Consider the following 10,225-nt stretch of genomic DNA (forward strand, 5'->3'; position numbering starts at 1 on the left):
TTGGTATGAGCTCCTTGTGTTGTCCCGATTTACATGTAAGTTGTTTTGTTTTATTTTGCTTCGTCCTTTATATGGTTGAAGGAATTTGTCTTTGCGAAATTCTTAATGTTCTGATGAGTTGATTTTGTTAGCTTCAAGATTTTTTTCATAATTATTTGCTTCCCAGATTAAGGAGCTAAAAATCGTATTGTGTGTTTATCAGAAGGCGTCACAATGGAGTTTTAGGTTTTCGTTCTTAGAGTCTCTTGCGAATGACTAACTTTTCTTTTTGCACCCTCCACACGTCTCCTCTCCTTGTGTTCCTCGCCTTGACTGGAAACTGGAAGAAAAGGAAGCGCTGTGATCACTGGCGACACTCTTCTCCCTGTATGTCACTATCTATCCATTCTTGTGGCTAGAGAAGAAAACAAAAAATCTTATTGTGTTAATTTTTTATTTATTATTTTCTTTAGCTAGAGAAGAGAACGAAAACTCTTATGTGTCCTTGTTTATTCATTTCTTATTTATTTTTGTTACAAGAAAGCTTGGTATAGTTTTGGTATCATAGCATTTCATGACTTTCTGCTTGTTTTACTTGTAGTCATATTTCTTTTCACTTCTCAATTAGTTAAAGAAATAATTTTTTCAGATATTTCGTTGCCTTTTACCGGATGTTCTTTATTTTATTTTCTTATTCTGGTTTTTTTTTGTTTGATTTTATTTGTTTTTTTTTATTATGTTGCTTATATTTGTTTCCTGTTGATTGATTAGATGATTCGTTTTGTTCGCTTCTATTTCGTTATTTTTATTTAATTATTTTATTCATTTGATAATTATCTTACTCATTTGTTTTGTATTGCTGGATTGGATAATTGATTTTGCTCATTATTTATTGCATTCATATATTTACTTATTTCACTTATTCTTTCCTTATCTTTTTGTAATGTGGATAGATTCCTTGAGGGATGGGTGCCGCTGCCAGTTTATCTGCTACACGCGAATAAAGCATTTCAACGCGCGTATTTTCCCCCGTCTGGTAAAAATGAAGCAGTTAGTCTCAGTGGCCGGTATGCGTTACCTACACGAGGCTCCTGGGAACGCTTCTTCAGGTTCCTCAGGCGCCGCCCACAAGCTGCACATCACTTCCTTTCAGCGGGGATTCTCAGATGACGTGGTCTGCCTCCAGCTTCGCCTGCTCCTCTAGCCTGCATAAGGAGATTTATGCTTGGAACAACGTAACATGGAGGCTGAAAAAAAAAACACTGCCACGGGTAAAAATGGCTATGAAATTACTAAAAATCAAAAAATGGCTCAGGTAAAAAAAAAAAGGCAAGAAAAAGACAGAAATAAACGGCACGGGGGAAAAATAGAGAAAATAACACAAGGAAAAATACATTAGAAGACAAAATGAATAGAAAAATATGGGGTAGGGATATGGCCATTTGGTTGAGAATAACAGTGAACAACTTATGAATTTATGAAAACATAAAGAATAAAACTAGTATATACAGTATATTTCTTTACGTAACGACTCCAAACGTCATGATGCCATTATATTGCATGTCTTCTACTCTCCTGTCTAAAAATTTTCTTGTATCATCCATTATTATTATTGTTATTATTATTATTATTATTATTATTATTATTGTTGTTATTATTATTATTATTATTATTATTATTATTATTATTATTATTATCATGATTATTATTATTACTTTTTATCTTTTTTTTTTTTTTACATCAATTCCTGTGACATCTTTTTCCCTTTTTTATCCATTTCTTACTGGAACCTCCTCAGATAAACCATTACTACATACGTACATACTCTTCGTGTACCTTTTCAGAGCGACACTATTAACAAACCTTTTCATATCCATATTTTTACTTACTTTTGTCTGAATTGCTAACAGAGAGAGAGAGAGAGAGAGAGAGAGAGAGAGAGAGAGAGAGAGAGAGAGAGAGAGAGAGAGAGATTATAGGAGAGAAATGAAGAGACGGTAATGAAAATGCAATACCTTAAAAAGAACACGAGACTTTGACCTTATTTCTAAACTGAGGAAAGAAAGACGCGTGAACAAGAAGCGCAAACTACTACTAGTGGGATGCAACACGAGCGAGGAACAAAAAAAAGAGAATACTGCCCAGGGAATAGGAGTTCCGTCTCAGTTACAGTCTTTTATTGGCATCATTCCAGGAACTAAAAATGGCCTGGAAATTGCAAGGAAATGAGGCTTTGTCGTATAAATGCACTTCGTAGAAAGGAAGGAAAGAAAACAAAGAAATGGGGAAGCGCCGTGCCTCTTACTGTGGTGTTTAAAGGAGAGTGTGAGGCTGAGAGAGAGAGAGAGAGAGAGAGAGAGAGAGAGAGAGAGAGAGAGAGAGAGAGAGAGAGAGAGATGGGAGGGGGGCAGGTGGAAAGGGTGTGTCTTTCCTTAAATGTAGGACGAAGAAGAACTCATGGAAACGAAAGAATAAGAAAACGCCTGAGTTTGAGAGTGCAATGAAATGCAAAAAAGAAAAAAAAGTACGAGAGAACCTTTCTGGAACTCCGGCCATTTAAAGGAAAACCAATAAAAAGTTGGCAATACGAGGAATTTAATGGTACACTTTTTTCTTTTTTTCCCCTCCGCTTTTTCTTTAGGAAAAGCCAAATAGTTCACTCACCAAGAGGGTAAAAAACTTTGTAAAGGACAATCCAATCCTCCTCCGAGAGAGCTTCAAAGGTTTAATTCCACTTCCGCACCAAAAAGTATCTAAAAAATTTCACAAGTTCACCGTGGAACGGCCGCAACAAGTCTCTATCTCGCTTCCAGAAAATAAGAAAATGGACTAATATTCAGTTTAATTAATGGAGAGTTGTTAGCATTAGCCATACCTTTCCATTAGATTGATAGCATGGAGGGCAGAGAAGGTTGCACGAAGGAAATGAGAAGGGTGGTGGAACTGTTTATCCTCTTGCAAACTGAAAATACAGAGAAGAATGAAAAATAGATAAGGAGGATGAAAGTAACGAAAGGTGGAAAAATGAGGAGAGAGAGAGAGAGAGAGAGAGAGAGAGAGAGAGAGAGAGAGAGAGAGAGAGAGAGAGAGAGAGAGAGAGAGAGCACTGAAGAATAGAAACCCAAAAAGTGACAGTTTGAGGAAAAATAACGAGAGGAAAGAAAAAGAGAAAGAGAAGCTACGAGAAGAAAACAAAAGTGTGAGGGAGAAATCATGAAAAAAAAAATGGAAAGTACTGAAGGAGAGAGAGAGAGAGAGAGAGAGAGAGAGAGAGATGGGGGGGGAGGGAGCAAAGACATGGGCGAAAGGCAAGAGGAGACGTGATAAGAGGAAAAGTGTTGCGGGAGGCGTAGATCGGCAAGGCGGGAAGGGAAAGCCAGCGTGGAGAATCTCCTTGAATTATTGCGAGACTTGTGCCATAAAACATTGGAGGCGAGCGGAGTGAGGGGCAACGTGAGGGACAAAGAGACTCTCACTGGCAACCTTTGAGTCTTAGTGGTCTCGATGAAGAGAATCAGTAATATCAGTAATAGGTAAGAAAATAGAGATGTTTTGCAGGTGTGTTTCCCGGATCGGTCTCATTTGTAACATTGCTGTATTGATTTTTTTTTTGTTTAATGAAGTTATTTATCTACTGTTTTTTTGTTAATGATGAACGAAAGGCTTTTTTTTTTCATTTTATGGGAGGATAATTGGTGTGTTTACGAGACTGGTTCACTGTGAAGTTGATGTTTTGAAGGTTTGTTTTGAATCAATTGGTTACTTTTGTGCCATGTTATCTCCACGCCATTTGTGTAACGAGAACTTCTTTTTCTCTTTTTATTGTTGTTGTTGTTGTTGTTGTTGTTGATGATGTTGTTGTTGTGTTTGTTGTTATTGGTGCTGTTGCTGCTCTTCCATTGTCTGAAATATCTTGTACGTTCTGCTTTTCATTAGATGCATGGAAAGTTATTTATTCATTTATCTGTTTATTTTGTTCATTTATTTTCACCTTGATACTTCTATATGGTTTTGTTTTCATGGGTGGCCAGAGTGATTTTTCCCCTTACATATAAACAGCTTTATTTTATTTATTTTTTTTAGTTACTCCTCTCCCACTGGTATAATTATGCAACATATTTTTTCTTTTTTTTTCGTGATTCATAGATCATTTTCTTATTTACCTTAAGATACAAGATTTGTTTGTATGGATAATAATACTTCCTTATGAGACTCACAGTTATATTTACTCTGCATTTATTTTTCATGTCATTATGAAATTCACCGCCATTAAAACCAATCCCCAGATTTTATAACCCATGCACACACCTACCCTAGGAATCTGACGTGGCTGCCACACACATAGATTGCGCAAATTGCTGAACACTTTGCATATATTTGCTTGTGTGCTTGTGGTCGGCAACGTAGACCATTATAAAGAATTTCTGATTAAAGCGTGTTTTTGTTTGTAGACAGGTTTGTAATTCAAGTTATATTTCATCCTGTTTGATAAAAAAAAAACGTTGGAGCTTATATAACAGTAAATTAAAAACCATTGTATGTTTTTTTTCTTTCCAAGTGTTTTCGCTTCTCCTCCCCAGCGCTCAGTGATGGACGCGTGTGTTACCTGAGAAAACACTGCACTGCAAAAGGTCTCAGGCAGAAAAATTCCTCTGTTATTTACGGGATATGAAGACACATCGCCCCCACTTTATTCAAGGCGACTTTTGTATTCGAAGAATGTTTTATTGAGTAACCAATGATGCGTGCCAATCATGCGTTACTGAGAACACCGGGAGGTGATACGATTTTCAGAAAGATGTGTTTTGTGCATTCAGACTTTCAGCAAAAACATCTCGCACTCTTTCCATCATCAGGTGAAGAATGAAATTAACAAACATTGTGTTTTTTTTCTCTTTCCATGAATCACCTTTTTCTGTAATTGAAAAGAAATAAAACCCCAAGGAAAGCGAGAGAAACAATGACTGTGATTATGAACCACGTCCCAAATGTTTATTAAGTCTCTCGCTTCTTGTTAGCAGTGCATGCTATCTCCGCTAGATAAATAGTGCAGAGAGAGAGAGAGAGAGAGAGAGAGAGAGAGAGAGATAATTATGAGGAAATTAAACCTACAAGCCATGTATGTTCTCAGATTCATAAGGACACGTAATGATTTTTATGAGTCGCGAAATTTATGGTACTCCCTCCAATACTTCCCTTCCTTCTCCACACTCCTTCCCTGACTCACACATACATCCTTTTCGTACCGATTATATCCTTCTCTTACTCCCTCCATTTCACACACACACACACACACACACAAACACACACACACACACACACACACACACACACACACACACACACACACACACACACACACACACACACTTTTATTATTTTTATTATCCTCTAATATCCACCACCCAACCTCACACACAGCTTTCTCCTACCTCGTACTCCACCCCACCCAGTCACCCTCACAGTAATCCTTTCATAACATTGCCAACCACCAATAAGCGCTGTCCTCTTTGTTTTCCTGGTGGCGTCGCTCGGCAGTACTTACGAGGGACATCTTTTCTCACACCTGCCATCTTGATGTCCTCCAGTTAAGAAAGGGAACACTTTCACCGCCTGCCTCAGAACTCGTGTGCTTATTTACTCGTATCAAGAACAAGTTAGTAAGTGATATTAATGTGTGTGTGTGTGTGTGTGTGTGTGTGTGTGTGTGTGTGTGTGTGTTCACTGTTTGATCTGCTGCAGTCTCTGACGAGACAGCCAGACGTTACCCTACGGAACGAGCTCAGAGTTCATTATTTCCGATCTTCGGATAGGCCTGAGACCAGGCACACACCACACACCGGGACAACAAGGTCACAACTCCTCGATTTACATCCCATACCTACTCACTGCTAGGTGAACAGGGGCTACACGTGAGGAGACACCCAAATATCTCCACCCGGCCGGGGAATCGAACCCCGTTCCTCTGGCTTGTGAAGCCAGCGCTCTAACCACTGAATTACCGGGCGTGTGTGTGTGTGTGTGTGTGTGTGTGTATGTGGGAGGGAGGGGAATAATGTATGCGTTGGGAAGGGGGGCAGGGAGTGGTTAGGTAAGAAGGTTAGTTAGCAATTAGAAAGAGATATAGACAAACACAGTGATGAACAAAATATAAGTAAACACACATATACATGCACAATATAATGGATAGAAATGTGAATGAATATCCGTACTGTATATACATGCATAAATACATACATACAGACAGACAGACAGACATGCAGGCAGGTAGGAAGATTGATGAACAGCAAATAGACAGTACGTAAATGGATGAAGAATTGAATGGCTAGATCAATTCACAATTTTCTGAGCTTAACATTGTTTGACCGGCAAGTATTAGGTTAGTGTGAGGGGAGGCGAGCGGCGGCTACTTCCATACACCTGATGTAACTCAATGTTTGGCGGTAACGAGAAAATAATATGGAAGACACAAAAAACACAATAAAGGCGTGTTTTTTGGGGGGACGATCGAGGCGTAGATGAAAGGGAGAACTGTTGTTTGGTCAGTGGTTGTCTTGTAACACTCTCGTTGTTATTGAGCGCGTCTTCCATTCATCAAAAACCACCCTGAGACATTTATTGTGTTCTTCAGCTACCTTTTAACAATGTACTGACTAGATGCACCAATAGCTATTCTTCAGATCCCTTCCCTAGAGCAACAAATAAGGTGAAAAGAGTCCGAAGAGGTGTGTGTCCCTAAAGAAAAGGAGCCGAAGTGATAATCCAAAGTTGAAGGATAAGTTTCTCTAAAGAATTCAAGTCATAAAGAGGGACTAAAAGAGAAAGACAGGGTTTCTAGGCATTACAATTCAGAGATGAAAGATTGAGAATACTGATTAACTTTTCCATTAGGGAGGTGAACAGAGAAAGGATGAGAGAAAGTAGAAATTCTTGTGTCGGTAATATAATGCTTTTTAAAGTTGTAACCTGCATACTGCATATTATAGTGAAATGGTTAATATGTAATAATGAGACTAATTCTACGCAATGGCTAAGCTACGCACGGTGTCTAAAAATACAGATTCTTCTGAAATTTAATGCGTTATAGCTAGCCTGCATCTGATCTCGTACAGTTTTAGCTTCACGCGGTATCAAATGTGTTTTAGCGCGACTGGATGTATGAGTAAACAAGTGACGGACTGCGTGGGGATGTACATGTTCTGATGGTTAATATGTTAAACAGACACTATAGATTTGTGCAAGGGTTCATCTAGTTGTATATGAATAACACTTGCTCTAGAATTATTTAGTACTAAGTCATGTCCTGGAAAACTAGCCACCAGATCGACTTAAGCAGTGTACTGACAATGTGGCGTGATTCCTCTTAGCACCAGCAGACAACGAAGCCTCCCGCACTGGGAAGGGAGGAGCCCCTCTCTCTCTCTCTCTCTCTCTCTCTCTCTCTCTCTCTCTCTCTCTCTCTCTCTCTCTCTCTCTCTCTCTCTCTCTCTCTCTCTCTCTCTCTCTCTCTCTCTCTCTCTCTCTCTCTCTCTCTCTCTCTCTCTCTCTCTCTCTCTCTCTCTCTCTCTCTCTCTCTCTCTCTCTCTCTCTCTCTCTCTCTCTCTCTCTCTCTCTCTCTCTCTCTCTCTCTCTCTCTCTCTCTCTCTCTCTCTCTCTCTCTCTCTCTCTCTCTCTCTCTCTCTCTCTCTCTCTCTCTCTCTCTCTCTCTCTCTCTCTCTCTCTCTCTCTCTCTCTCTCTCTCTCTCTCTCTCTCTCTCTCTCTCTCTCTCTCTCTCTCTCTCTCTCTCTCTCTCTCTCTCTCTCTCTCTCTCTCTCTCTCTCTCTCTCTCTCTCTCTCTCTCTCTCTCTCTCTCTCTCTCTCTCTCTCTCTCTCTCTCTCTCTCTCTCTCTCTCTCTCTCTCTCTCTCTCTCTCTCTCTCTCTCTCTCTCTCTCTCTCTCTCTCTCTCTCTCTCTCTCTCTCTCTCTCTCTCTCTCTCTCTCTCTCTCTCTCTCTCTCTCTCTCTCTCTCTCTCTCTCTCTCTCTCTCTCTCTCTCTCTCTCTCTCTCTCTCTCTCTCTCTCTCTCTCTCTCTCTCTCTCTCTCTCTCTCTCTCTCTCTCTCTCTCTCTCTCTCTCTCTCTCTCTCTCTCTCTCTCTCTCTCTCTCTCTCTCTCTCTCTCTCTCTCTCTCTCTCTCTCTCTCTCTCTCTCTCTCTCTCTCTCTCTCTCTCTCTCTCTCTCTCTCTCTCTCTCTCTCTCTCTCTCTCTCTCTCTCTCTCTCTCTCTCTCTCTCTCTCTCTCTCTCTCTCTCTCTCTCTCTCTCTCTCTCTCTCTCTCTCTCTCTCTCTCTCTCTCTCTCTCTCTCTCTCTCTCTCTCTGCAGAGTGATTTATAAAAGCTCTCCTTGACCAGGAGAGAGAGAGAGAGAAGAAGAAGAAGAAGAAAGAAAACAACTCCTCCTTGCAAGTGCAGGAGGCTTCGTTGTATCATCGTATCATCGTGCTGGGTAAGAGCTGACCTTGAAGGTAATGGTTTAATTGAGCGAGTAATAACCACTTTTCCAAATCCAATGTAATTTGTTCCAATCTGCAAAACGGAGACTAGAAATAACTCGACGGATGAAAATTATGCCCTTACTCTCCATTTATTTTATGTCAAAAGCACTCTTAGCAATAAATGAATGCTTCACCTAGCCCCCATCCATCTCTCTCTCTCTCTCTCTCTCTCTCTCTCTCTCTCTCTCTCTCTCTCTCTCTCTCTCTCTCTCTCTCTCTCTCTCTCCGCGAAAGTAATTTATAAAAGCTTGTCAGAGTTGATAAAAAGAAAGTATTAAATTCTGGTCAAAAATATCTATTGAGGTGGGGAAGTGTGTTATCTCGGGAGAGCTCCATGTCATGGCGCACTCGTAACTCAGTTAATTGTTCTTACCTCTTTCACTATTTCATCCTATCTCCTTTTTTTTTATACTATGTGGTCTTTTCACGGGAATTTATGGGCTAAAGGGGATACTTTTCAGGGTACCTCCTATCTCAAAGCCCACCCGCTAGGAAACCGTTGCCCTGAGTGAGGAAGCCCAACCTGCACTCAGACCGTGTACAGGATTCGAACTCGTGCACTTGGAGACCCCTCGGATCCCAAAGCACGCATGGTTCCACTGTACTACGGCGGCACCTATATTGGCTATATACCTTGCCAGAGAAGACCATAAGCTAGAAAAACACGTTACTTTTTTCACTTTTCTTTACATAGTGAAAGCTACACTGGTTTTTAAAGTCCTCTACGTTTCTAGTGACAAGATTAACAAGACTTCTACACTATTAATAGAAATAATTGTCTTCAGAATCCACCTGGCCATCTCTGTGTCCTCAGAAATCAGGTGTGTTGATAGAACAGAATGTTTCTAAATATATATATATATATATATATATATATATATATATATATATATATATATATATATATATATATATATATATATATATATATATATATATATATATATATATATATATATATATATATATATATATATATATATATATATATATATATATATATATATATATATATATATATATATATATATATATATATATATATATATATATATATATATATATATATATATATATATATATATATATATATATATATATATATATATATATATATATATATATATATATATAATATATATACATACATACACTATAAGCACAATCATACAGTTCGCACATAACATATACATTAAAAACGGAATTTTTATCCAGCAAGCTGGCCATTTTGTTTTCCGCGGAGTTTACGAATCTTCAGTAAACAAACGGGTTGGAAAGCCAGCAAGTTCGTGGAGGAACCTTTCGGCTCGTCGACGTTAGCATCAAATTAATAGGCAGTAAACCTTGCACATTTCCTCTGTTTGCTGGATGAATTAGTGTTCTGGTAGTGAATATCAATGTTTTAGTGCATATACACAACTTACTTAGACATCAGCACCGAATAAAATTAGACCCCGAAGGCGGAAAGGCAAAATGTTACCAGCAGATTTTTCAAGCTTCACAAGGGAATATTGTTTATGCACACTACACTACACTAGCTATCAATAATGTTACCATATGCATGTTCAATATCGAAAATCTTTGTTTCTTTGATTAAATTAGCCTTAGAATTATACACTTCTATGGGACAATCTCTCTCTCTCTCTCTCTCTCTCTCTCTGTCATGCGCTTTGTTTACCTCTGCTGAACCTGCTCCTCGGTTTTCTTGACTGTG

General features: G+C 38.9%; 1 long non-coding RNA gene across 1 annotated transcript in view; it reads right to left on the bottom strand.

The window, feature by feature from the left end:
- Positions 1-472: 472 nt before the first annotated feature.
- Positions 473-10,225, bottom strand: part of LOC123504834 — a 37,399-nt gene continuing 27,646 nt past the window's right edge. Inside the window, exon 3 of the long non-coding RNA XR_006674972.1 lies at positions 473-1,184. This is a non-coding gene — a long non-coding RNA (uncharacterized LOC123504834). The remainder of the gene's footprint in view (positions 1,185-10,225) is intronic.

This window comes from Portunus trituberculatus, chromosome 17 (assembly GCF_017591435.1).
Source record: "Portunus trituberculatus isolate SZX2019 chromosome 17, ASM1759143v1, whole genome shotgun sequence".
In the NCBI taxonomy this organism is placed as follows: Eukaryota; Metazoa; Arthropoda; class Malacostraca; order Decapoda; family Portunidae; genus Portunus; species Portunus trituberculatus.